The sequence below is a fragment of the Strigops habroptila genome, chromosome 4 (assembly GCF_004027225.2).
Source record: "Strigops habroptila isolate Jane chromosome 4, bStrHab1.2.pri, whole genome shotgun sequence".
Classification (NCBI taxonomy): Eukaryota; Metazoa; Chordata; class Aves; order Psittaciformes; family Psittacidae; genus Strigops; species Strigops habroptila.
In genome coordinates this window covers 41,505,103-41,531,717 of record NC_046358.1, presented here as the reverse complement: position 1 = coordinate 41,531,717, position 26,615 = coordinate 41,505,103, and the positions used below count along the sequence as shown (strand labels likewise).

Sequence of the window (26,615 nt, the reverse complement as noted above, 5' to 3'; positions counted from 1 at the left end):
TACAATTTACATATGTGCCTATATATTCTAATGCTGTCAATAGAGTTATGTGTCACTCTTAGGACATAAGTATGGTTTTTCCAGGTTGTTTTACTTTATATTAAACAAAATAAGAAAAAGTTCACCTTGTTTTGTTACTAACTTCCTTAAAATACATTAATATTTATAGATAGCTACACTGTTTTGTCAGTCAAAAATAGTGATGTATTAGTTTTGACAAGTATATTTTATGCATCATTCATTATATTCAAGGGTTCCAAAAATTATACTGTTTAACCTTTTGGTATAGAGATATGAACATCCAATTGCCATTTGTTTTTTAAATCTCCAAAGTTGTTCTGAGAAAACAGATTAAACATCTTCTATATGTTATGCTGGAAACAGCATTTCAGCTTTGTTCTCAGGAAGGAGCACTCCTTGATATAGAACTCAGGTATTTCTGTATTTTCCTACACCTACATTCCCCGAACAATGACCTTTTTTTATTACATTGCTAGTTACTGGTTTATTATTTAATTTTCTCACAGGTTTCTGTTAACAGTCTATGAAGATTTGCTTTCCAAGAGTTATATCTTTGGAAGGGAGCTGAAATTTAATTCATTGAAATTAAATTCAAATGTTGGGAAACGAAAAAGAAAAACATGACATGAGAAAGTCAGTGGCCCTAGCTAAACTTGCATACCCTAAGTTTCAAGAAAAATAAACTGAAGCATGCAGTGCAATTATGCTGAATACAGCTATTCGTGCTTTGTCCAGGGAAAACCAGGTATCATAAGTGATTTCTGAACTGAACATGCCAGTTAAAATGAAGTTTAGGAGGTGTTCTGTTCTTGCTGCGGATGCTGAGACATTTATAGCATTGGTTTAAATAGATACAGTGGTTGCCATCCCAAATTCTTCATCCCACTTCTCTGCCATAAATTTACACTCCCACAGCTGGGATGTCTGAGCAGGCTGTGAAAAGCATGGCTGCTGATAAACCATCATAGTTTACAGACTATTAACACAAACCAGCTCTAACTCTAATATGCTTTACATTAATATGCCTGGCAGGAGACAGGAAGGCAGACTACAGTGATGGAAACTGTTTCAGCTGTCCCAAATTAATTCATTCTATATGGGTCAAAGCCTTTAATGTCTGCAAACTATCCAGTCTTACTCTCCACCTCAGGTGGAGTCATGGAAAGATACAGAGTCATAAACTAACATTTCTGAAAATACATATATAAGGAAAGCCTTAACAAACTTTTAGTTACTTTTGAGAGGAAAGATCATAGTTTTGTAGAAAAGTTAGTTACAGATTAACTTTTTCACTGCATCTAATTATAAAAGTATACCTAGTGTTTGAAAATGTCTCTCATATCCAAGTCAATAATATTTCCTTTCTAAGATTATTTTTCTCTTCATGGGTAGCTAGATCTTTTATCTTCCTCAAATTTGATCTTCTGACTGTCATTTCCTTTGCCACCACGAGGTATAACTAGTGCTAGTTAGCACCATAATTCCTTGACACTAAAACAAAGTTTAAGTCTGGTCAAGAGGTATATTTATTTTAGCAGATGTTTCCTGTGTATTTCCATGCATAATATTCAAAGAGAGCCCATGTAATTTTTTGAGACCTTTAAAACATGGATTTGAGCTTCTGAAACCTGGAAAGTTTGGGAACTACTTCATTTGCACACTCCTCCTTTTCTCATTTGATTCTGAACAGGATTCAGAGGATTCTGTAGTAGGCATTGCAACCTTGTTGATTCTTGGTATATTTCTGAGCATCAGACTACAACTGTTCTACCTGTACAATTCCTGAAAGTAACCAAGACCATTCTCCTCCCTCTTGTTTATATTTCTATATGTGTATGCTTACATGTCTGTATGTGACATGCTGTAAGAGAAAGAGCAAAAGAAGTGTAAGAGAAGAAAACATTTACTAAGAATTGGTACTATCATTTCTAAAGAAATCTTTGTAATGTGCCTCCTTATGGCTTGCTTTGGGGATTCTTTTCTTGGTGGTGGTGCTGGTTATGGTTTTTTTTTATTATTCATAAAAATAAAAAAGCTTTCAACAGAAGAGTAAAACATGCTGAAGATATTGTCTCATGTCTGAGCTTTACCAGCATACTCCAAGTATAGAGGAATTAATAACCACTACACTGTTCCTCCACCATTCATGAAATGAAATAGAACTAGGAGCATTTTTCTTTCAAACAAGATCTCCTACATAGAGCTAAAATTGGATACAACATATATCCCAAAAAGTCTAAATAAAGCAAGCATTTGTTCAAAATCTTTGTCAAGAAAATGAGTTGTAAAACTGTCCATTTTAATTAACAGCAGTGATATAACTGGAGTTGTGAGTTCATTCTTAAAACCACAGAGAGTTCAGCGCAGGAATGGCAGGGGACTACTTTCGACTTTGCTATGTGAAACCTGGAACAATCTATATCTTCTGTAGCTCACACAGCTGGGAAGTTCAAGGACTAAAGTTTCACAAAGTTCCTCCACGTTCCTTACATGTTTTATATAGTAAAGTGTGAAGTAAGGAAAATGGGTGCAGCAGGAATTGGCTTTGATGAAACACAACAAAATCTAGCCCTGCTGCACTTACTAAGAGACTGGAGACTAGACCCTACATCAGTTATTTACTCTTAGCCTGGTATAATGTAATCCAGAGAAACAGCTTTCAGAGCAAAATTGCTGTAAAGAAACTTATGCAAGAAGATACTGTACGTCTGTGAAATGTCTTCACCTAGCACAAAACTGGCAAAGGTAGGATGTCCTGATGTTTCATGTGAGTGGACATCACATTAGAAACTGCTGCCAGGGCACACACAGTTCTAAGAGCAATGAAGGGGCAATAACTCAGAGCCTTTAGGAAAAAGTAGTATGTACAGGTTGCTTGCATCCAGGGATCAAATGGCTCAAGTCAGGATACCTGTCATTGTAGTGAGATACAACTGGTTTCAATTTAAAATAACATGTTTGAAACAGAAAAAAAGAAGAAAAATGAAGGCAAAATTTGTCTTCCTGAGTTAAAAAAAAAAAAAAGAAAAGGTTATTTTTCATATTAACTCTTTGTCACAGAGAAAGACAAACAGTGCACATTTGTTTGCTCAATCAGTTGATTTGGCCTTTATGCCAATAAACTGAATGAAAGATAATATTATTTACAAAGTGGGAAATATCTGTCAGAAGAGGGGACTGGAAGATATTTAACTATATCAAGCATTGTAATGAAAAAACAATGTTGAAGGTTAAAAAAACCAACAAACAAAAAACCAAAACCCCACAAGAAAACCAATTTACTTTTTTTAATTAAAAACAAGAAAAAAAAAATCCCCCACTGTTAGATAAAATAGATACATACAGAAAGTTCATCTAAATCTCATTGAAGCACTTTGGAGAATTTCTCTTTCAAATTCATTCATATAGATGAAGGACTACAAGCAAATTAATGTGTTTAAAAATTATGCATTTATTAAAATAGGTGGTAAGATGCAGAAGGCAGTATACTTCTGTAACATTCATATTTGTTCTCAATTTTGATAAGAAAGTACTCAACTTGAATAGTCTGAAGAATATTGGGAGTATATATATTTTTAGAAGACATAGAGGATAGTCTTCTCAGAAGGATATATCTTTTAAATATTTGACATTTTGCACAGTCTAGTTAATCTGCAAGACAAAGAATGTCCTTATGAACCTTCAAGTTAAGGTATGTGTGTAGGTATAATTTATCAGTACTTAAGTTATCCAAGACTGGCAGCAGACTCTTAAATACAAAAGATTCTTTCCAGTCCTTTCTTGAGATTGTTGAGAGTATTTTAACAAGTAGACCCAGGAAGCCTCAGGATCCTTCTCCAGCCCACTACTGCATAAAATTTTACCAAATAAAGCCATAGTGAAATGATTCTTTAAAAGTAGTATCTCAACTTCTTCATGATATACAGGAAATAAAATAGACATTGGGAACATAGACACTGGAAAACACTAATACACTAGCATAGAAAGGGATAAATAATATTCTTCACAGTTTGATGAAGTATAGTCTAAATAAATCCTAGAAAGGCCTCTTTCACTGATTCACCATGGGTCAATTTTATTTGGGGAAAAAAAAAGGTACTTAATTTGTTCTGGTGTTCGAGAGAAGGAAAAACAAGTGCAGGAAATAAGAGATATGACTGAAGTAGCGGCTAGGAAATGATACGTGAAACAACCTTTTATATACAAGAAGAGCAATTTTGATTGTTTCAGGTAGAACAGGCTGGGGAAAAGGGGTTTGAAGGTTTGGGGGAGAGTTTTTAGGTTAAAAAATGTAAAACAGTTGATTTTTAATAAAGCTGAAATAACTGATTCCTGGATAAAATCCAGGAATAAAAGTAGTATCTGTCTGAATCAAGTGAAGATTGAGATCCATATTCATCTAAAGAAAACCCTTAATAACTAGCTGTATGCTGGATGTTTTCTTGCAGAAAGAGGTCTGCATGAAAGATGTCACTGGAACTTACAGTCTTCACGACAAGAAAGGTCACACAGAATCATAGAATCATAGAATAGTAAGGGTTGGAAAGGACCTTAAGATCGTCTAGTTCCAACACCCCTGACATGGGCAGGGACACCTTGCACTAAAACATGTCGCCCAAGGCTCTGCCCAGATTGGCCTTGAACACTGCCAGGGGTGGAGCATTCACAACTTCCTTGGGCAACCCATTCCAGTGCTTCACCACCCTCACTGTAAAGAACTTCTTCCTTATATCTAATCTAAACTTCACCTGTTTAAATCTAAACCCATTACCCTTTGTCCTTTCACTACAGTCCCTAAGGAAAAGTCCCTCCCCAGCATCCTTATAGACCTCCTTCAGATACCGGAAGTCTGCTGTCAGGTCTCCACACAGCCTTCTCTTCTCCAGGCTGAACAGCCCCAACTCTCTCAGCCTGCCTTCATACGGGAGGTGCTCCAGCCCTCTTATCATCCTCGTGGCCTTCCTCTGGACTTGCTCCAACAGCTCCATGTCCTTTTTATGTTGAGGACACCAGAACTGTACACAATACTCCAAGTGAGGTCTCATGAGAGCAGAGTAGAGGGGCAGGACCACCTCCTTCGACCTGCTGGTCACGCTTCTTTTGATGCAGCCCAGGATACGGCTGGCTTTCTGGGCTGCAAGCGCACGCTGTCAGCTCATGTTCAGTTTCTCTTCAACTTACACCCTCAAGTCCTTCTCTGCAGGGCTGCTCTGAATCTCTTCTCCACCCAACCTGTAGCTGTGCCTGGGATTGCCCCAACCCATGCTCTAAAGTAAATAAAAAATATTTGTAATATGATAATATGTAAAGGACTTTCAGGAGGACAATGTGGAATTTTTGGTCAGATAGCAACAAAGAGTGTTAGATTTTTTTTAGTATACATAGAAGGAAATAGGTGTGAAATAGAGGTAAATCCTTGAGTCAGTAATACAGAGTGAAGTGTTGAATTTCTGTATCAGGATAATTCAGAGATAAAATATTACAGGTGACAGAGGTAAAAGAATGGAAGCCTCGCAGAAAGATTGAAGAATGAAAGAGATCAAGCATAAAGTACACTTAAAGTGCTGCTAAAAAGAAAGAAGGGAAAATTAGAGGGAATGCAATGCCAAACTGAGATACGATTCCAAAATGCGTAGATGCTTTATGATGTCTGAGGTTGATGATAGCAGGTCGAGAAATACTACAGTTGGGTACTACTGTCTAGGAAGAGAACTTCAGAGACATTGTCAAGAGCAGAGAGGCTAGAAAAATATGGAAGAGGAACATAAAGAAATGGAAATGTAGCATCAGAAAAATAATTCAGTAGGTGGAAATTATGAGTTGTTAACAGGGTAAGATTTCTTTGTAGACATTGATACTGCTTTGACTGAATGGAAACTCGCTATTAATACTGAAGTATGAGACTGAATCATTTTGCAAGTAATATATAGTTCTCCTCTAGACGTACTAGCGAGTTAAACCATTTTAACTTTAAAACAGTTTAGGAGCAAGGATTTTAATTCTGTAAGATTCCATTTATGCTTTCTTTTATGGCCCTATATTGTTAAAGTGTAGGTTAAGGTAAGGATAATATACATCGGGTAGTATTGCTGAAGGTCGTTCCAAAAGCCTGCAGTGTTTGCTTTTTTTCCCCCTGAAATAGTTATATATATTTGGAAATCAACTCATGAAATCAAAAGGAGAAAGAGCACATAGGCAAGTACCATTGTACTTTAGCTTTGATCTGGTATATCTGAGTACTTCTGAAAATCTCAAAAAAGAAGGCTAGTCTCATGAGATTTCCCAAAAGAAAATCAAATTAGAAGGAGGTGAGTTAGGAAGATAGCAAATTCACACATGCAGGTATTTTGATGTCTATTCTAACTTAATTTGATTTCTAAGATGTGAAGGTAGTCGATGCTTTTTATAGATCTTTATAACTTTATAGAAAGTATCTTTTTTCATTGTAAAGCTGTCATGATCTGTTGCAGAATAAATAGAGTACATTTGGGGTTTCAATTTGCAATTCTGTCACTAGCTCACCATACAACTAGTAGAAGGTTTTGCAATCTGAATGGAAATACTCGCCTTCTTGTTGAATTAAGACAGTACTAACCTCCTATGTAAAGTGATTGCTAACAAAGAGTATTATGTAACATGTAGGTATGTTTATTTGGAGCACTGGATATTTATTTGTCAACTCTGATTGTTGCATGGGAAATTCTAGCTGAAAATACTATTGCTCTGAGTAATCTTCTATATTGTCATATTGAAATCAGCCACAGGAGCAAAATTATTTACTATTTCATAGAAACATTTCTACAGCATGTTTTACTCCTGATGGACATCACTAGGCTTCATCATGCTTATCTAACTTCTTTGCATGAGAAGGCATGTAATCGCAGCAGCCAGAACAGCATTCAGATAGTACTACCTCTCCACTCATATTCTTTTAGGTGTGCCAGGTATCTTTTTAAAGAAGCAAGAAGAGTCCAGCTTTCATTGATGCTGTTTGTCTGCTCATTTCTAGCCACGTGCATTTCACTTCTCACATTTCCTCTCTTTGTAACAAACACTTCCATATAGAAACAACTCTTACTATAGCTGTTATAAGGTCATTTAGCTTACTGTGTTATTTTTCTGAGTAAGCATTGCTCAATCACAATGAGGGTGACCTAATTTAAGCCCTCAGTGTTCATTTCTTAAAGTACTTGGCACAAACCTTCTGTTTTTATGGAGTTATTTGCAAAGGTCTTTATACAAAATACTGACGAAAATGAATGATAAAAATAAGGGATAAAATTAAAGCATATTTGTTGACGTCATCTACCTGGACTAGTGTAAAGCGTTCAACGCTGTCCCACATAACATGCTTGTCTCTAAACTGGAGAGATATAAATTTGATGGATGGACTATTCAGTGGATAAAGAACTGGGTGGATGGCCACACGCAAAAAGTTGTGGTCAACGACTTAATGTCCAGTTGGAGACCAGTAACGAGTGGCATCCCTCAGGGGTCGGTGTTGGGACCGATCCTGTTCAACATCTTTGTCAGTGACGTGGACAGTGGAATTGAGGAGCCCTCAGCAAGTTTGCCAACGACACCAAGCTGTGTGGTTCGGTTGATACACTGGAGGGAAGGGATGCCATCCAGAGGAACCTTGACACGTTTGTGAGGTGGGCCAACACCAACCTCATGAAGTTTAACCAAGCCAAGTGCAAGGTCCTGCACCTGGGTTGGGGCAATCCCAGGCACAGCTACAGGTTGGGTGGAGAAGAGATTCAGAGCAGCCCTGCAGAGAAGGACTTGGGGGTGTTGGTTGACGAGAAACTGAACATGAGCTGACAGCGTGCGCTTGCAGCCCAGAAAGCCAGCCGTATCCTGGGCTGCATCAAAAGAAGCGTGACCAGCAGGTCGAAGGAGGTGGTCCTGCCCCTCTACTCTGCTCTCATGAGACCTCACTTGGAGTATTGTGTACAGTTCTGGTGTCCTCAACATAAAAAGGACATGGAGCTGTTGGAGCAAGTCCAGAGGAAGGCCACGACAATGATAAGGGGGCTGGAGCACCTCCCGTATGAAGGCAGGCTGAGAGAGTTGGGGCTGTTCAGCCTGGAGAAGAGAAGGCTGTGTGGAGACCTGACAGCAGCCTTCCGGTATCTGAAGGAGGTCTATAAGGATGCTGGGGAGCGACTTTTCTTTAGGGACTGTAGTGGAAGTACAAGGGGTAATGGGTTTAGATTTAAACAGGTGAAGTTTAGATTAGATATAAGGAAGAAGTTCTTTACAGTGAGGGTGGTGAGGCACTGGAACAGGTTGCCCAAGGAAGTTGTGAATGCTCCACCCCTGGCAGTGTTCAAAGCCAGGCTGGATGGAGTCTTGGGTGACATGGTGTAGTGTGTGGTCTTCCTGCCCACGGCAGGGGGGTTGAAACTAGATGATCTTAAGGTCCTTTCTAACCCTAACTGTTTTATGATTCTATGATTCTATGATACTGCTCTATGTCAGTCGCATTAAAAAAATCTATGATATTTTCATATCTATTTTTGTTGGCTTTTTTCTACAAGTAAGCTAAGAGTTAAAAATGTTCTTCTGTTTACAACCTAAATTTCCAAATTCTGACTTGAATTAATGATTCATATACAAATCCATTGACAGTTTTTTCAGTTAGTGTAAGTAGTATTTTAAGTTTGAATCATGCTCTTGACTGTTTCAATTATAATTCAACACTAATGGGTGTGAAATATGCTTGTGTTATTGAATTCCAACTGAAGTATCTCTAGGAATGTTTTATATGCAAAGCAGAGATATTAATTTTATCATACTAACTTTGCCACATATGTATATATATGCACATATATGTATTAAAATAACATAACAGTCATGTTCAGAATCTCTACAATAGGAAGATGGTGCTTAAATATTTGCTTAAAACTTGTATTTCAATGGATATTAACATTTCAATATTTATATTGTCATAATGGTAGTTCTAAGCTGAATTGAATGTTGGTTGCAGGAAAATATTTCTGTTAGTGGATGCTCACTCAGTGAATTCACAAGTTTGATTTGTTTTGGTTTAGTTTTAAGGTAAAATGAAGAAATTACTTTCATTTCCTCCTTTAAACTCCAGAAGCAGTTCTAAATTGAAAGAATATCAGGGAGACAGCAAAGTGCTGAAGCTATAAGAAGATCACTTTGACTTTTGCAAATGCTGGATTATTTTCCTTTTTTTTTCTTACAGGTGGTAAAATTTTAAAATTTTACATGAAACCAAATCTATTGTTTATTGCATTCAACAATTTCATTGGATTTGACAAGATAAGAAAAACTGGACTTCAGTCGACAAATTCAGTTCTGGACACCAACAAGCTCACCTTCTGAGCCATGGCATACTTCTAAGTACAGAATAAGAAAAAGCTAAGCATGAATTCAGAGACAGCATAGATGGATGATCTCAAATGAGGATATGTTTCAAACGTCTCCTGCACAGACTTTGGCAATTTTCCATGAACTCTAGCAAGATGCCTCTCTGAAACTGGAGTTCAGAGCCTCTAAACTGCTTCCTACATTAACTTTTACCACAATCCTGAGATTTTTGTCAGGTAGCTAAAAAAAATTCTGACCCTGTGTCTTTTGTTTAGGTTCTTCTAGTCCTCCTTTAAAAACAACAGAATTTGCTATTCTGGTTGACTCATAGTTATTTGATGGAGAGTTTTTAAAATCTATTTGGTTTGATTGTTTGCTGTGGTTTCAAGTTTTGTTGCTAACTCTATATATTACTCACACTTTCAAGTGTCAATATTGAAGTTAACATCTGGCTAAATATTTCAAAATGCGGTAATGAGTGTCAATCATGATGTTCTTCTCAAGGACAATATAATGAGCATAATAGACCAAAACTTATCTAATAAATGTAGTTTAAATTACTAAATATATATATGAACAGAAGATAGAAATAAATGTCACTACACACATTGCATCAGAAATATTCTACTACTTGTAGCTGCACCTATCACAGAATCACAGTATGGTTAGGGTTGAAAGGGACCTTAAAGATCATCTAGTTTCAATTTCCCTGCCACGGGCAGGGACACCTTCCACTAGACTAGGTTGATCAAAACCCCATCTAATTTGGCCTTGAACACTGCCAGGGATGGGGCATCCCCAACTTCTGTGGGCAACCTGTTCCAGTGCCTCACCACCCTCACAGTAAAGGATTTCTTCCTAATACCTAATCTAAATCTAGCCTCTTTCAGTTTAAGGCCATTATCTTGTCCTGTCACTGCATGCCCTTATAAAAAGTTCCTCTCCAGCTTTCTTGTAGGCCCCTTTAAGTACTGGAAGGCAGCTGTAAGATCTCCTTGGAGCCTTCTCTTCTCCAGGATGAACAAGCCCTGCTCTTTCAGCCTCTCTTCATAGCAGAGGTATTCCAGCTCTCTGATCACCTTCATGACCCTCCCCTGGAGTCACTCCCACAGGTCCACATCCTTCTTATGTTGGGGGCCCCAGAGCTGAACGCAGTACTCCAGGTAAGGTGTCAAAAGACCGCAGTAAAGGGGGAAAATCACCTCCTGCAACCTAAAAGTAGCAAATATGAACTCTTCAAACCTGCAAATTTGCTGTATATGCATTCTGTTTTATGAAGATATGGAAAAATGTTGGCATCAGTACCATCTGTGTGTTATTTTGTTTGTCAGTAGTCACCAGCTGATTGTCAAATCAATTAATATTTTTTGAGCCAAGTGGTTCAGATAATTTTTAAATAGTTTAATCATGCACTCATCCAGTCCATGCTTCCTTCATGTAAGAGGGAGTAGAAATGACTATGTCAAAATCCCTTACAAAAGGACTTTTCAAGGTACATTATATTGACTGTTTTCTACTTTTCTTCAAAACCTGTCATTTTAACATTAAGGGCAATGAGGTTGGACAAGTTTGATCTAACTGGTAAATTCATATTTTTATGATCATTTCTTGTCTGTAGCATGTTTGGAAATTGTGAAAGTACACGTTATACAATTTTTCCTGAGATTGAAGCCCTGGATCTCTGGATCTTCCTTTTTGCATTTATGGAGTATGGGTATAATGTTAGCCTTTTTAATGTTAGCTTTAGCTGGCTAATGTTAGCCAGCCATTTAGGCTGGCTGACCCTTCTAGGATTTATATTAGGAAATTGTCACCAACAAAGCACAGAATCTTCTTAGCTTGCTTGCATTACACTGTGTTGACTTGGTAGATGTCTGGATCCCTCATGCAGATGAGGCTTTCCACAAACAAACAGCAGAAGTCCTCTGGCTGCCAGCCTTCATCCTCTGTATCTCATTGAGAAGATGGCTGGTAACAATCACCATGCCAGTGTTTTTTCCCCTCCTAACAATTATCCAGAGAGTTTTAACAGCCATGTCTTTGCTTTATACTGGAGCTCTATTAATCAAAAAGGTACTTACATAGAACACAAATAACTCTTAAATAGTGAAACCAGACTTTTTTAGTCCTTTCATCTCATCCTTAAGTAACAGCACATACACAATTGTCTACACAAGTCAGCATACGTGTTGGATTACTGTAACGTTGTATGCTTTATTGTGATATTCTAAGGTCAGTATTTTGTTTGGTTATGTGAAAGTTGTTTGAAAAATTAGTTATAGAATCATAGAATCATAGAATAGTAAGGGTTGGAAAGGACCTTAAGATCATCTAGTTCCAACACCCCTGACATGGGCAGGGACACCTTGCACTAAACCATGTGGTCCAAGGCTCTGTCCAACCTGGCCTTGAACACTGCCAGGGATGGAGCACCCACAACCTCCCTGGGCAACCCATTCCAGTGCTTCACCACCCTCACTGTAAAGAACTTCTTCCTTATATCTAATCTAAACTTCACCTGTTTAAGTTTGAACCCATTATCCCTTGTCCTACCACTACAGTCCCTAAGGAAAAGTCCCTCCTCAGCATCCTTATAGACCCCCTTCAGATACCGGAAGGCTGTTATGAGGTCTCCACACAGCCTTCTCTTCTCCAGGCTGAACAGCCCCAACTCTCTCAGCCTGTCTTCATATAGGAGGTGCTCCAGCCCTCTTATCATCCTCGTGGCCTTCCTCTGGACTTGCTCCAACAGCTCCATGTCCTTTTTATGTTGAGGACACCAGAACTGTACACAATACTCCAAGTGAGGTCTCATGAGAGCAGAGTAGAGGGGCAGGATCACCTCCTTCGACCTGCTGGTCACGCTTCTTTTGATGCAGCCCAGGATACGGCTGGCTTTCTGGGCTGCAAGCACACACTGCTGGCTCATGTTAAGCTTCTCGTCAACCAACACCCCCAAGTCCTTCTCTGCAGGGCTGCTCTGAATCTCTTCTCTGCCCAACCTGTAGCAGTGCCTGGGATTGCCCCGACTCAGGTGTAGGACCTTGCACTTGGCTTGGTTAAACTTCATAAGGTTGGCATCGGCCCACCTCACAAGCATGTCAAGGTCCCTCTGGATGGCATCCCTTCCCTCCAGTGTATCAATCGAACCACACAGCCTGGTATCATCAGCAAACTTGCTGAGGGCTCCTGAATTCCACTGTCCATGTCACTGACAAAGATGTTGAACAGGATCGGTCCCAACACCGATCCCTGAGGGACACCACTCGTTACAGGTTTCCAACTGGACAGCGAGCCATTTACCACAACTCTTTGTGTGTGGCCATCGAGCCAGTTTTTCATCCACCGAGTGGTCCATCTATCAAATTGATGTCTCTCCAATTTAGAGACAAGGATGTCATGCGGGACAGTGTCGAACGCTTTGCACAAGTCCAGGTAGACGACGTCAACTGCTCTGCCGCTGTCCATCAGTTCCGTGGCTCCATCATAGAAGGCCACCAAATTGGTCAGGCAGGATTTCCCCTTAGTGAAGCCATGTTGGCTGTCACCAACCACCTCGTTGTTTTTCATGTGCCTTAGCATGTTTTCCAGGAGAAACTGTTCCAAGATTTTGCCAGGCACAGAGGTGAGGCTGACTGGTTTGTAGTTTCCCAGGTCTTCCACCTTCCCCTTCTTGAAAATGGGGGTTATATTACCCTTCTTCCAGTCATTGGGAACTTCACCTGACTGCCAGGATTTTTCAAATATGATGGACAGTAGTTTAGCAACTTCATTCGCCAGCTCCTTCAGGACCCGTGGGTGGATTTCATCAGGTCCCATGGACTTGTGCACGTTCAGGTTCTTCAGATGGTCTCGAACCTGATCCTCTCGTATATGTATATTTATACATAAATGCCTAGAATAATAGCAAAAAACAATTGGCTTTTGATCCGTTTCATTTGTTTGGGGGGCTCCAGGTGGCACTGAATGGATGGGAGGTTAAACACTGAAAGGTGGAAATGTACTGGAGGGAATTAGCTGACAATTCGCTGAGAAAATTTTGACAAACTAGATTTAATTTTTTTCCTGAGGGTAAAGTGCAAGGCAATGGTTCAGAGGAAGAACTAATATAATTCTTAGGCATTTTCATGTCACCATGTTTACAGAGAGGTGGCATCTTTAAGTTTACTTATTAAAACCTTTAGGACTAAGACAACGGCAGAAAACTATTCTCACAAATAGAAAAATTTTCTGAGTTATCTGACAAAGCAACACCAAGAAATATTTCTTAGATATCTTGTTTGATATTATTTAAGTAGAAGTAGTGTTAGTGTACTCAATAACTACAAACCAGTAGCTTAATGTACTCTACTTGCATGGAACCATAGACTCACATAATAAATAATTCAGGCTGTGAGGGGCCTCAGGTCTTCTGCTCCAACCTCCAACTCAGAGCAGGTCAAAAGTGGGTCAGGTTGTTCAGGGCATTGTCCAGTTGATTTTTTAATATCTCTATCAACAGGCTTCTTGTTCAAATCTCTAACTTCTTTCGTCATATTTTTTTTCCCCTGATATCTGATTAGAACTTTACTAAAGGAGTTGTTGTGGTTTGAGCCCAGCCGGTAACTCAGAACCACACAGCCGCTCGCTCACTCCCCCCCCACTTCTTCCTCCCCCCGCTCCCGGAGGGATGGGGAGGAGAATGGGAAGAATGTAACTCCCACGGGTTGAGATAAGAGCAGTCCCGCAACTAAGGTATAATACAAAACCACTACTGCTACCACCAATGATAATAACGATTAGTGAAATAACAAGGGGAGGGGATACAATTGCTCACCACCCGCCGACCGATACCCAGCCCGACCCGAGCAGTGATCAGGCCTTCCGGGTAACTCCCCCCGGTTTATATACTGGGCATGACGTGCTGTGGTATGGAATACCCCTTTGGCTAGTTTGGGCCAGGTGTCCTGTCTCTGCTTCCGCCCGGCTTCCCCTCCTCCCTGGCAAAGCATGAGACTGAGAAAGTCCTTGGTTGGAATAAACATTACTTAGCAACAACTAAAAACATCAGTGTTATCAGCGTTGTTCCCAGGCCGAAAGTTAAAAAACACAGCACTGCACCAGCTACTAAGAAGGAGAAAAATGACTGCTATAGCTGAACCCAGGACAGTATCCACCCCTTATTCCATACCATTCATGTCATGCTCAGATCCCACATCTCTCAGCACACCGTCACCCCTGTCCCATATATATACACATATATATATACACCCACACCCACACACAGAGAAAGATATCATTCCCTAGTCCATGGACCAATCCCTGTAAAATTGCTGAACTCATCCAGTCCATGATGTCAGGCTCCATCTCTTGTAATAGTCTTTCAGGGCAGGAGGGACGGTATGTAGTGTTGGGTTGTTGCCTGCTGATGATACCGCCAAACTCGTCTGGTCACTGCTAAGCTCATCTGGTTTCCTCAAAATTCATTCTTTGTTGAGGTGATGATCGGAGGGAAGTCAGGGTCAATTGCTGGTGACCTGAAGATATCTAGCTGGTGGGCTATAAAAGTGTTATAGAGCAGGCAACAGCATACAATTGAGTTCATTGGCTGTTTTCCCCCAAAATCAAATCCCCTTGAGGTACACATCGGACTTCCCCATCTTCCCACATTACCCACCAAGTATATCCAGGTCCCTGAGCAAAAGCAACCCCACGAGTGGGTTTGCCTTTACCTGAAGCAGGAATAACCCAGACTGTCTTCCCCAACAAATTCTTTATGTGCACCACAGGAACTTTATCCCCCTCTACGGTACGTAAAAGTTCTGATTGGGCTGGGCCAGCCCTGTTGGCAGATCCCCTACTGTTAACCAACCAGGTGGCTTTTGGTAAATGTGTATCCCAGTGTTTGAAAGTCCCACCACCCATTGCTCTCAGTGTAGTTTTTAACAGCCCATTGTACCGTTCGATTTTCCCAGAGGCTGGTGCATGGTAGGGGATGTGATATACCCACTCAATGCCATGCTCTTTGGCCCAAGTGTCTATGAGGTTGTTCCGGAAATGAGTCCCATTGTCTGACTCAATTCTCTCTGGGGTGCCGTGTCGCCACAAGACTTGTTTCTCAAGGCCCAGGATAGTGTTCCGGGCAGTGGCGTGGGACACAGCATATGTTTCCAGCCAGCCGGTGGTTGCTTCCACCATGGTAAGCACATAGCGCTTGCCCTGGCGGGTTGGTGGGAGTGTGATATAGTCAATCTGCCAGGCCTCCCCATACTTGTACTTCAGCCATCGTCCTCCATACCAGAGAGGCTTTAACCGCTTGGCTTGCTTAATTGCAGCACATGTTTCACATTCGTGAATAACCTGGGCAATAGTGTCCATCGTTAAGTCCACCCCTCGATCACGAGCCCATCTATATGTTGCATCTCTGCCTTGATGGCCTGAGGTGTCATGGGCCCACTGGGCTAAAAATAATTCACCCTTATGTTGCCAATCCAAGTCCATTTGAGCCACTTTAATCTTAGCAGCTTTATCCACTTGCTGGTTGTTCTGGTGTTCCTCAGTGGCCCGACTCTTGGTTACATGAGCATCTACGTGGCGTACCTTCACCACCAGGTTCTGCACCCGAGCAGCGATATCTTGCCACAATGCAGCAGCCCAGATGGGTTTATTTCTGCGTTGCCAGTTGCTCTGCTTCCATTGCTGCAACCACCCCCACAGGGCGTTTGCCACCATCCATGAGTCAGTGTAGAGATAAAGCACTGGCCATTTTTCTCGTTCAGCAATGTCCAAGGCCAGCTGGATGGCTTTCACCTCTGCAAACTGACCCGATTCACCCTCTCCCTCAGCAGTTTCTGCAACTTGTCGCAGGGGACTCCACACAGCTGCCTTCCATCTCCGATGCTTTCCCACAATACGGCAGGACCCATCAGTAAACAAGGCATATTGCTTTTCACTCTCTGACAGTTCATTATATGGTGGGGCCTCTTCAGCACGCGTCACCTCCTCTTCTGGTGACATCCCAAAATCTTTGCCCTCTGGCCAGTCCATGATGACTTCTAGAATTCCTGGATGACTGGGATTTCCTATTCGAGCTCGTTGTGTAATTAGTGCGGCCCACTTACTCCATGTAGCATCCATTGCATGATGTGTAGAGGAGACCCTGCCTTTGAACATCCAGCCCAGCACAGGCAACCGGGGTGCCAGGAGAAGCTGCGCTTCAGTTCCAATCACTTCTGAGGCAGCTCGAACCCCTTCATAGGCTGCCAGTATCTCTTTTTCAGTGGGAGTATAGCTGGCCTCGGATCCTTTATATCCCCAACTCCAAAAGCCGAGGGGTCGAACTCGAGTCTCCCCTGGAGCTTTCTGCCAGAGGCTCCAGGTAGGACCATTCTCCCCAGCTGCGGTATAGAGCACATTTTTCACATCTGGCCCGGCCCGGACTGGTCCAAGGGCTACTGCATGAACTATTTCTCGTTTAATTTGTTCAAAGGCTTGTTGTTGCTCAGGGCCCCATTTGAAATCATTCTTCTTCTGGGTCACGTGGTAGAGAGGGCTTACAATCAGACTGTAATTTGGGATATGCATTCTCCAGAACCCCACAACGCCTAAGAAAGCTTGTGTTTCTTTCTTGTTAGTTGGTGGAGACATTGCTGTTATCTTGTTGATCACGTCTGTGGGGATCTGGCGGCATCCATCTTGCCATTTTATTCCCAAAAATTGAATCTCCTGTGCAGGTCCCTTGACCTTATTCCGTTTTACGGCAAAACCTGCCTTCACCAGGATTTGGATTATTTTCCTCCCTTTCTCAAAAACTTCTTCCGCTGTATCACCCCACACGATGATGTCATCAATGTATTGCAGGTGTTCTGGAGCTTGCCCCTGTTCCAGTGCAGTCTGGATCAATCCATGGCAGATGGTAGGGCTGTGTTTCCACCCCTGGGGCAGTCGGTTCCAAGTGTACTGGACGCCCCTCCAAGTGAAAGCAAACTGTGGCCTGCATTCTGCTGCCAAAGGGATTGAGAAAAATGCATTGGCAATGTCAATTGTGGCATACCACTTGGCTGCCTTTGACTCCAGTTCATACTGAAGTTCTAACATGTCCGGTACGGCAGCACTCAATGGTGGTGTGACTTCGTTCAGGCCACGATAGTCTACTGTTAATCTCCACTCTCCATTAGACTTTTGCACTGGCCATATGGGGCTATAAAAGGGTGAGCGGGTCCTGCTGATCACTCCTTGGCTCTCCAGTCTGCGGATCAGCTTATGGATGGGAATCAAGGAGTCTCGGTTGGTGCGATATTGCCGCCGGTGCACTGTTGTGGTCGCAATTGGCACTTGTTGTTCTTCGACCTTCAGCAACCCCACAACAGAAGGATCCTCTGAGAGACCGGGTAAGGTGGACAGCTGCTTAATTTCCTCTGTCTCCAAGGCAGCGATACCAAAAGCCCATCTATACCCTTTTGGGTCTTTGAAATACCCTCTCCTGAGATAGTCTATGCCAAGGATGCATGGAGCCCCTGGACCAGTTACAATGGGGTGCTTTTGCCACTTCCTCCCAGTCAGGCTGATTTCAGCTTCCAGCATAGTTAACGCTTGGGATCCTCCTGTCACTCCAGAAACAGAAATGGGTTTCACCCCTTGATACCTTGATGGCATCAGAGTACACTGTGCACCGGTATCTACTAGAGCCTTATACTTCTGTGGGACTGATGTGCCAGGCCATCTGATCCACACAGTCCAGTAAACCCGATTATCCCTCTCCTCCACCTGGCTGGAGGCAGGGCCCCTCTAATAGTGATCACAAAATTCTCCACTTCTGTCTTGTAGAAAGGGATTAGTATTCCTTATCACAGGGGCTGGAGTAAAATCAGCTCTTCCGCTCCATCTGGGAAACTGCTCGCCAGAGACTGGAGCAGCAGCTTTCCTGGGAGGATCATCCTTGACCATTGTTCTCCTCTTCAGTTCACGCACCCGTTGCTCCAGAGCTGAAGTAGGTTTTCCATCCCACTTTCTCATGTCTTCTCCATGATCCCGCAGGTAAAACCATAGGATGGCCCATGGCGTGTACCTCCTATATTTTCTTTCTCGAGCAGTAGGGCGCCTTCTGTTAATAGCGAGACACGGGTTGGTACGCGTGGGGAGCTGGATAGATCGGATAAATCGTCTCTCGATTGTTTGAACTCCTGGGACAGTTTTTCCACAGCTGAAATGATGGAAGGGGTGAGATTGTCTTCGAACTCTCGGAGTTGACGAATCAGGAAATCCACTGTTGGTGATATTCCGTCATTCCAGGTCATTGATGCCAATGTGTGGGCATATGATGATGGCGCACTCCGTGTAAGTTTCCGCCACATGGGTCGTGTACGTTCGACTTCATCTGGATCTACGGATGTGTTCCTGGAATCCGGCCTATGACAGATCATCTCTATAATGGCTGATTCCCTCAGGGACTGGATGCCTTTCTCTATCGTGGTCCAGTTGGCTGAGCGATTTGTAATATCGTCTTTGTAGGGAAACCTTTCCTTCACAGCTGCCAGGAGCCGCCTCCAAAGACTGAGGGCTCGCTTCTCTCTTGCAATCGCTTTGTCAATTCCTCCTTCCTTAGCAAGTGATCCCAGCTGCTTGGCTTCCCTACCTTCTAGTTCGTGACCGTCGGCCCCATTGTCCCAGCACCGGAGCAACCAGGTGACAATGTGCTCCCCTGGAAGACGGGTGAAATCTTTTCGCATATTCCGCAGTTCGGTTGAGGTCCGGGGTCGAGAAGTGACCTCTTCTTCTTCTTCCTCTTCCTCTGACCCACGTAGTAGTAACTCTTGTTCAGATGCTGTTGCATGTAGTAATGGCATTGGGTCTTCATCTTTCTTCGCTTCGCGGGTTGCTCTTTGTGCCTTTCGTCTGCTTTTGCTTACAGGGGCAACAGACATTGTCACAAACTGGACATTTGGTTTAGCTGCAGTGTTTGTCACTGTGGTTGGAGTGGCTGCAGTGTCTGCCACTAGGATTGGAGTGGTTGCAATGTCTATTGCTGGGGTTGGTGCAGCTGTTGTGCTTGGGAGTTGAGTAACACCAACAGCTGCATTGTCTGTTGCTGTCGGGGTTTGAATAGCTACTGTGCATGTCACTGGGGTTGGTGTAGCTGCGGTGCTTGGAGTAGCTATATTGTCTGTTGCTGTCGGGGTTTGAGTAGCTACTGTGCTTGTCACTGGGGTTGGTGTAACTGCTGTATTTGAAGTTGGAGTAGTTGCGTTGTCTGTTGTGGTCAGGGTTTGAGTAGCTGTTGTGCTTGTCACTGGGGTTGGTGTAACTGCTGTATTTGAAGTTGGAGTAGTTGTGTTGTCTGTTGTGGTCAGGGTTTGAGTAGCCGTTGTGCTTGTCACTGGGGTTGGTGTAACTGCTGTACTTGGAGTAGCTGTGTTGACTGTTGTGGTCAGGGTCTGAGTAGCTGCTGTGCTTGTAGTTGGCATAGCTGCATTGTCTGTTGCTTTGCCATCAGATCCAGAGACATTTTTTTCCCTTTGAAGGTGCTGGATAGTGTTGAGCAGGGCTCTGTAGGCATAGGCCAAGCCCCAGCACGTTGCCAAAATTTGTCCCTCTCTGGTATAACCAGGACGACAGCACACCTCGTTTAAGTGTTTTACTAGTTTTTCCGGATGTTGCACTTGTTCAGTGGTGAAGTTCCAAAGCACTGGAGGGGCCCACTGGCCTAGGTACTTGCCCATACTATCCCACACACCCTGCCACTCATAACTGTCCAGCCTCAGGGAAAATCTCCTGGTGGTCCTCCTATATCGTCGTCTAATCCTAGACCAGATTCGAACCTGATACTGCTGAATTTTTGAGATTAAACGAAATAGGATGTTCCTACGACGGGATGGCCGTGGGTAAAACACACTCCGTATGTTTGCCAACATGCTGATCCCCAGCACAATCAGCAGGCAGGTTTCAAGGGTACTCAAAGGCCATCTAAAACCTTCAGAACTCTCAACTGCTGTTGCAAATAGGCTGGTGGGGGAACGGGGGGTGAAAGAGAATGCTTCCTTCGTAAGTTTACCCCCCGAGGAGAAAAAAAAAGATATGCAATTGCTAAAATATTTCATTATATACCTCCCAATGTATAGTGGTGATGGCCACGCTGGAAGCACAAACCAGACCAGTTTCATGATCAATGAGTCTATTGTATTACAAGTCATTACCATGAAGTACAGTGAAACAAGAACCTTAGCCCAGGCCCCCCAGCCGATAAACACTAAAACAGCAAATAGTGGCTGTAAGTAAGGTACAACATGCTGAAACTCTGAGATCAAGCGCAACAAGTCTGAGAGCCAAATAATCACCATTGTGACGAGTAGTAACAATGAATGCTTATCACAAATATGATTAAACACACTCTGGTCAGATCTGTCGTTATCTCAACCTTTCGTGCCCCACGTTGGGCGCCAAAAAGAACTGTCGTGGTTTGAGCCCAGCCGGTAACTCAGAACCACACAGCCGCTCGCTCACTCCCCCCTCCCTTCTTCCTCCCCCCGCTCCCGGAGGGATGGGGAGGAGAATGGGAAGAATGTAACTCCCACGGGTTGAGATAAGAGCAGTCCCGCAACTAAGGTATAATACAAAACCACTACTGCTACCACCAATGATAATAACGATTAGTGAAATAACAAGGGGAGGGGATACAATTGCTCACCACCCGCCGACCGATACCCAGCCCGACCCGAGCAGTGATCAGGCCTTCCAGGTAACTCCCCCTGGTTTATATACTGGGCATGACATGCTGTGGTATGGAATACCCCTTTGGCTAGTTTGGGCCAGGTGTCCTGTCTCTGCTTCCGCCCGGCTTCCCCTCCTCCCTGGCAAAGCATGAGACTGAGAAAGTCCTTGGTTGGAATAAACATTACTTAGCAACAACTAAAAACATCAGTGTTATCAGCGTTGTTCCCAGGCCGAAAGTTAAAAAACACAGCACTGCACCAGCTACTAAGAAGGAGAAAAATGACTGCTACAGCTGAACCCAGGACAGGAGTTTACTTCCATAAATCTGGAACTTTATTAGTATAGCTTTATGTTCTTTTGAACTGAAAAGTCAAACCACTTGCCTGGGGTAGTACCATTGCGGTCTATATGACCAAGTCACTTTTATACTGCTACATATTGTCTCTAAGATTCACAGATGTCAGAATCATAGGGGGAAAAAATAAACACACACGCAGTTGTCTCACAGTTTGAAAGACTAATACACATGCGCAGATGATGTGAGTTTTCTCTGTTTATGGTCCAATTGAGCTCAACGAATATATTCATATAATACTGCATAGCTAACCTTACGCATACTGCTAGGGACAATGGGAAGGCATTTCACGTTATTGTATCACCAGCTGTAGACAAAGCCTTGTCATTTCTGTCTGTCACACATTTTCTTTGCCATTTTTGAAATCACACTTTAATTTAATCTCCATCTGGGGCAGAAGTGGGGGTGTTGTAATATTGAAAGAAAAACTGCTTTTTTTTTGTATTTTTAGCTTGATTGGATGATGAGAGCTCTGAAAATGCAATGACATAGGCTGGTCTTTTGTTGGTTATGGAGAAAGTTTGCAGATGCAATAGGCTGACCAACTGCACAGCAAAAAGAATCTTAGGCTGACAAGTACTACATTAGCACAGCTCATATGGGAAATGACATTTTTCTAACAGAGATAGATATGCCCTGCATTCTGCAGCCAAATAGGGATTCTTCAGATCTGTTCTTTGGTTTTTTGAATATGTATTCATCAATTTTATACATGTCATTAGCACATTTTGAGGAAAACAGGAGAAATGGTAAATCAAATTATGCCCCAACATAGAAATGTAAATTAAGAGTTTGGTTTTGTAAATGAAACTCAGTAGTTAAACAGCTCATACAAAAAGAATGGGAGATAATTGTTCAATGTTAATTATGCTCAGCTAGATTGCCCTTAGAACAGGCTAACAGTAAATATTTTATTTTTATTAAATATTCAGCAGCAACACTATAATATTATTGACCATTTGACCTTTTGATAATTTGCCAAATTTACATGTAGGAATGTACATTTTCCCGTCCCTTCGTCAGCATAGAAATGGAGGCAGGAAAACAATTTCTATTTAACATAGGCACTGTTATTTATCAGTAAAGTCAAGAATGGAATGACAGTGACTTCAAGATATAGTTGCTGACTGCAGGAGATATGAACTTCAGTTCTGTAAGGATTTGCTGGGTTCCTGCAATGAACCTGCTGGACTACTTAGTCGCTGTGTAAGCTCCACTGCGAGTGTCTTGGTTTCTTTTGTTGAACCTCTCACTTGTTCTACCAGAGAACAGTAACTGCACATTGAAGAACAAGCCTGCCTCCCTTGTAACATGTAAGATATGATTTGAATTTATGTGAAATTATGAGTTTAATAAAAATTAAAAGTGCTGTCTCAGAAAAGTAGTAATTGGAAAGTGGAATAACAACACAGAGAACTGAAAACTAACAAAAATTGTATTCTGAAATGTTTTCAAATACTTCCTTTAATTCATCTATACAAAGTATTCAAACTAAAATCTAACCACACAGTACTGTTTTACCAAAGCCAATTGTTGTTTAGAAGCTTACTTCAATCTTTGTATGAGTTCTAACACATCTAAAAATTTCAACTGGATCTCACGAGAAAGGTCTGAGCAAAAAGCTCTTTATATCATTCCTAACCAAAGAAAAAAGTAATTAAATAGCAATATTTGCAAAATATGTGAGATATTCAAAAGTCATACGGACATGATCTTGGGCAGCCTGCTGTAAGTGACCTGTCTTGTTTGGGTGCATTGGACAAGATGACCTCCAAAGGTGTCTTCCAACCTACACCATTCTGTGATTCTCTTACACTTTCCAGGATAAAATATCCAAATAACTGGTCTCTATTTTCTCCTATTCTAGGATTAAGCGCCTATGTCTAGTCGATTATTTGTGTCTGAAATGACAATGTTTTAAAACCTTTTCAATCTTCCCTAGCATGTTTATGATATGAGAGTGGTTTCAGCTTGAAGGAGTTTGACTCAATAATCCTTATGGGTCCCTTCCAATTTGAGGTACTCTATGATTCTATGCATGATTCTATGGATTCTATAATCCATGGATGCACACATATTTGTAAGGTGTAGTCAAACTTTTTTTTTTCAAGCTTCTGTCACTTTTAATACATCTCTAGAGATTCTAACAGTAGTTTCTAATAGTTTCTAACAATTTAGTTATCCTTTCATTCTCTGCAGACAAAAGTTTGCCACACCACACTTCAAATTTCCTTGGTATGCCTCTGAACCTGACAGTGCTAAAAATAACTGCGTAAAAAAATCCACATGAACAGACTAATACTAATTAACAGGACAATTCAAATCCAGAGACGTGAACTGCCTCTTCTAGAAACCTGATTCAAACTTCATGTCAAAGCTCGTGTTCATTTTTCTTTTAATTCTTTTTTTAAAATGAAGTATCTAGTCTATGTTAGGAGCCTAGTTGCCTTCATCATCAGTTAGTAGAGAAAGAAGGCAGATCAAGAACACTGACTTTAGAAGGAATTTTATTCTATTGACTGTCCAGGAAGTCTAGGATGATCAGGCCATTAATTTAAGCACTTTGGTGATGTGGAATGGATCTATATACATGAATCTGTGTTAACTGTCCGAAGTGATGGGGAGTACTCACCTGTAATGTCAGGAATCTGAGGAGAGTTCAGCCCTAAAAAAACACAAGCAAACATATAACAGCTATCACTCCGATCTTGTGTCACAAGGCAGCAATTACAACATTCTAATTAGAGACAGATAAAGTTTTGTAGCTTCGGTCTGAGGAATTGCAACCTCACATCTTTATTCTTATCAGAAAATATCATAATTTAAGGGTTAGGGCAATCTTCACTCCTTCTGAAGAAGCTCACTCATGTCCGATTGTGTCCTTTCATGTCCACTTGTCTCCAGAAAAGATATCTGAATTCTGTTTGTGTAAATTGTAAATATTTCATTCAGTGATAGTGTCTTGTTAAATGCATAAAAAAATCATGGTAGGAACACAAATTATTGTCCTCACTTAAATGAGGTGATTTGAAACATGATATGAACAAACATCTTACCCCTGTTGACATTTTACAGAATTAAGGTGTATGATCATATTCAGAAATAATACAGGAACCCAAAAAAGGTAACTCTGGTACATTTTAAAACCAAAAGCAACTTTCGTTTTAGCCACTACTACCTTTTTTCACCTTAATATTTCTCTTCTTGATAGCTGCAACTAGGAGGGTTTCAGAACATTTCTCCCAGTATGATGGTGTCCTTCTTTTGCTAGAGCTATTGGACCATAGCTAGCATTCAGTGACATATTTGGAAGCCTGGTAATGATATCTAGGAATCAATTCAATGACAACTATGAGAGCAGAATAATATTAGATATGACTATATTCCATATTAATTTATTTTGCTATTAAAGTTAAGCAATAAATAAAACTTTCTACTTTCAGATCACAAAGAGCTATATCAAAGAGTTTTGTCAATTGTCCTATTTTACAAAGGTAAAAACTGATAAGTAGAAACCAAAAAGGCCTGCTTTTTTGGTCCAAATATTTGTCTTTTGATAATGTCCATATTTGCTGTTTTTCTGGAGAGGAAGAAAACAGATGCCCAGGAATCACTCTCCTTTGAAGATTTTGCTTATGTGAGAGTCAGATTCTTTAACTCCTGAATATATAGACACTTAAAATAGACACAGGAAGGCAAAACAGAAGAACAACAGTGAGAAAGGAATTACAATGAATTCCATCAAAGTAATACAGAAATAGTGCAAACATTTCACTTTCACACTTTAGTCTCAGTCTGCAGCTTTACAATCAAAAGGAAGACCTTTTTATCAAATAAAAGAAAAATATCTTGAACAGAAAAACATTAAATGTAATGTTTACTTTATTAGAAAATAAATTACATCTATAAAATAGAGTTCTATTCAAGTATTGTCACTGTTCCTTCTAAGATAAATACCTTCCTAGTTTTTATTGCAAGAACTAGAAGGGAAAGTTTTACCAACCTAACAATTAATTCACAAATAATGTTTCCTGAGATGGTGATAGGATGTGCCCCTCTGGGCAGCCTAAATCTATTGATGAGATCAGTGACTCATGGAGCAGAAGTGGTTTGGCTCTATTTCATATTGGACAGGAATGCAATTATTCCCTCCTTTTCTTGTGTAGTCATCAAGATACTGTTGGCACAGAAGAAACAGAAATCTATTATTGTACTGCACTAACTACTCACAAATAATTTTATTGCTATATTTTTAATTTTTTTAATTAAATAATTTATAAACTCATGGGAATGGCTTATGTGTCTTGATAAATTGTAAGACTATTTCACAGATGCTCATTAATTTTTTAAATATTGTCTCATTAAATGTTATGAAGGATAAAGAAAATTAAATAATCACTACATTTTAATTTTAACAAACTTAATATCTACTGCTCTTGGCTTTATTTTCTCATGCCATGTTAAATCTTTTCTTCATAGTTAATCCAATGTGAATAGTACATGAAAAAGCAGTGTCTTAGCTAACTTTTGGGTAACTTAAATGTGTTTATATTTGATGAATAATGCCATACAGGTGCCATGTTTATGTAAGATATGAGATCCTTTTTTTATGCACTGGAATTTAAGGATGTTATTATTTTGTCAGCCAGGGAAGAGAGGTAAATGTCATGCATGGTTATTTCCAGATCTTGTCCTTATATCTCATTCTGTTTTCCAAAACAAGTAAAAATAACAAATCTCATAATAATTTTCATGAAATTTAACATAGCTTTAATCAGCCCAGAAGTGAAAACGGCTTCTCTTCCTTCCTTATTCTTCGGCTATATAACAGTTATGCATCTCCAACCTCCTGCAGTCTCCAGTGCTGTTACCCTCTCATAGCCTCTAAAAAGTGAATGAACAAAAAAATGAGAGCTAAAACATATAAAAGTTTAAAAAAAAGTTCAGTGAAATTTTTCTCAATAACTTAAAACAAAGGTTAGTCAGAGAAACAGAGATATGGTCTGGTTATATTTTTAAATTATTTAAATCAGAATTTGATTTCAATTTTTACTCTAACAGGTCCAGACAGTAATAGCCAAAACAGATTGCCAGCTTCACAATAAAGTACCATATAAGATATACAATCCTTATAAGTGTGATCAAAAGTAAATGACACATACATGCTATAAACTGCATTGTGGCATCTGATGACAGTTTGACTGCAAAC

At 40.9% G+C, this 26,615-nt stretch overlaps 1 long non-coding RNA gene across 2 annotated transcripts in view; it reads right to left on the bottom strand.

Annotated features, from left to right (window-relative positions):
• The window catches only part of LOC115606525, a 55,137-nt gene extending 29,445 nt beyond the window's left edge, over positions 1-25,692 (bottom strand). For both annotated transcript variants that reach the window (XR_004389899.1, XR_004389898.1), the window contains exons 1-3: positions 25,410-25,692; positions 24,585-24,733; positions 24,039-24,071 (exon numbers count right to left, since the gene is read on the bottom strand). This is a non-coding gene — a long non-coding RNA (uncharacterized LOC115606525). The remainder of the gene's footprint in view (positions 1-24,038; positions 24,072-24,584; positions 24,734-25,409) is intronic.
• Between the last annotated feature and the right edge of the window lie 923 nt (positions 25,693-26,615).